This window comes from Ascidiella aspersa, chromosome 5 (assembly GCF_963924565.1).
Source record: "Ascidiella aspersa chromosome 5, kaAscAspe10.2, whole genome shotgun sequence".
Lineage (NCBI taxonomy): Eukaryota > Metazoa > Chordata > Ascidiacea > Phlebobranchia > Ascidiidae > Ascidiella > Ascidiella aspersa.
The window spans coordinates 13,654,873-13,657,372 of record NC_139451.1 but is presented as its reverse complement, the minus strand read 5'-3'; the positions used below and the strand labels follow the sequence as shown (position 1 = coordinate 13,657,372).

The 2,500-nt window shown below is 54.2% G+C and overlaps 1 non-coding gene across 1 annotated transcript; it reads left to right on the top strand.

The window, feature by feature from the left end:
* Nucleotides 1-507: 507 nt before the first annotated feature.
* LOC146144543 (small subunit ribosomal RNA) lies at nucleotides 508-2,321 on the top strand. Its single transcript, XR_014500941.1, has one exon. It is a non-coding gene; the product is annotated as a small subunit ribosomal RNA (ribosomal RNA).
* The last annotated feature ends 179 nt before the right edge of the window (nucleotides 2,322-2,500 follow it).

The window sequence follows — 2,500 nt, the reverse complement described above, 5'->3', positions numbered from 1 at the left end:
GCGCGCGCGAGCAAGCGCCTGTATAGGCCGCGCGAGCGTGTGATATGCCTCGCAATAGTTCAACACCTGGCGCAATCGTGCACCTTTTTTTTACGTTAGAATTTCAAACGGAAGACCCCAGGGACAACACTCATCTTTGCTATACTTGTGGGAGCTGACAAGCTTCGACAAGTAAAGAATCGGTGAAAAGGCGATTGGCTCGCTGGGCAGATGTTGCTGCTGCGCGAAGAGCCGAGTGTCAGTTTGTCGGGTTCTGAGCGGTCGCTTCGGCGAAGTTGTCTGGCGTGCGTTGCGCTCGCGCCGGTGTTGGCGACGTGGCGGTCGAAAGGCCTGCCGACGAAGTCTTACTCCGGCGGGTGCGACGGGCGGTGACGGTTTTCTGAGTTCGGGCAGCCGAGCAAAGAACGAAATTTTAACGGAGAAGCCTTCGGGTTTCGCATCGACCGAGCGACGGCGCCGCATCAGCGGCGCCTCCTTCGTCGGCCTTCGGGGCTACGCTAAAGTAGCTACCTGGTTGATCCTGCCAGTAGTCATATGCTTGTCTCAAAGATTAAGCCATGCAAGTCTAAGTACGAGCTCTCGTACAGTGAAACTGCGAATGGCTCATTAAATCAGTTATGGTTCATTTGATCGTACGTTTTACGTGGTTAACTGTGGAAATGCTAGAGCTAATACATGCGTGAAGCGCCGACCTCGCGGGAGGCGTGCTTTTATCAGACCAAAAAACCGACCGGGCTTCGGCCCGCAACCTTTGGTGACTCTGGATAACTTTGCGGATCGCACGGTCTCGCACCGGCGACGGATCATTCAAGTGTCTGCCCTATCAACTTTCGTCGGTACGGTACTGGCCTACCGAGGTTCTTACGGGTAACGGAGAATCAGGGTTCGATTCCGGAGAGGGAGCCTGAGAAACGGCTACCACATCCAAGGAAGGCAGCAGGCGCGCAAATTACCCATTCCCGACGCGGGGAGGTAGTGACGAAAAATAACAATACAGGACTCTAAACGAGGCCCTGTAATTGGAATGAGTACACTTTAAAACCTTTAACGAGTATCCATTGGAGGGCAAGTCTGGTGCCAGCAGCCGCGGTAATTCCAGCTCCAAAAGTGTATATTTAAGTTGTTGCGGTTAAAAAGCTCGTAGTTGGATTTTGGGCGCAGGCGGCCGGTCCGTCGCAAGGCGTGTACTGGCCGTCCTGGCCTCACCTCCGGTTCTCCGCCGGTGCCCTTGACTGAGTGTCGGCGGCGGCCGGAACGTTTACTTTGAAAAAATTAGAGTGTTCAAAGCAGGCGATTCGCCTGAATAATGGTGCATGGAATAATGGAATAGGACCTCGGTTCTATTTTGTTGGTTTTCGGAGCGCGAGGTAATGATTAAGAGGGACAGACGGGGGCATTCGTACTGTGCCGTTAGAGGTGAAATTCTTGGATCGGCGCAAGACGAACGACTGCGAAAGCATTTGCCAAGAATGTTTTCTTTAATCAAGAGCGAAAGTCAGAGGTTCGAAGACGATCAGATACCGTCCTAGTTCTGACTATAAACGATGCCAACTAGCGATCGGGGGGCGTTAGTTTTACGACCTCTCCGGCAGCTCTTGCGGAAACCAAAGTCTTTGGGTTCCGGGGGAAGTATGGTTGCAAAGCTGAAACTTAAAGGAATTGACGGAAGGGCACCACCAGGAGTGGAGCCTGCGGCTTAATTTGACTCAACACGGGAAATCTCACCCGGCCCGGACACAGTGAGGATTGACAGATTGAGAGCTCTTTCTTGATTCTGTGGGTGGTGGTGCATGGCCGTTCTTAGTTGGTGGAGCGATTTGTCTGGTTAATTCCGATAACGAACGAGACTCTGGCTTGCTAACTAGTTACGCGACCCAATCGGTCGGCGTCTAACTTCTTAGAGGGACTAGTGGCGTTTAGCCACACGGGATTGAGCAATAACAGGTCTGTGATGCCCTTAGATGTTCGGGGCCGCACGCGCGCTACACGGACCGGATCAGCATGTGCTCGCCTTGGCCGACAGGTCTGGGTAACCGCTGAACCCCGGTCGTGCTAGGGATAGGGAATTGCCAATTATTTCCCTTGAACGAGGAATTCCCAGTAAGCGCGAGTCATTAGCTCGGCGTTGATTACGTCCCTGCCCTTTGTACACACCGCCCGTCGCTACTACCGATTGAATGGTTTAGTGAGGTCCTCCGATTGGACCTGGCGCGGCCGGCAACGGTCGAGCCGGCGTCCGAGAAGACGATCTAACTTGATCATTTAGAGGAAGTAAAAGTCGTAACAAGGTTTCCGTAGGTGAACCTGCGGAAGGATCATTAACGGTCTCGCAAACGCTTCGGCGAACGCGAAACTCGGACAAGCGAGAGAAAAAGTTTTTGCTACCCGGCGCCCGACCCGCGAGGAGCGGCGCGCCGGCCGGCGATTCGGTCACCCGGTAATGTTTGCGCGTCGAGTGCCGCGGTGCCGCGCGCTCCGGCTTCAAGCGTCGGCCTGGCCG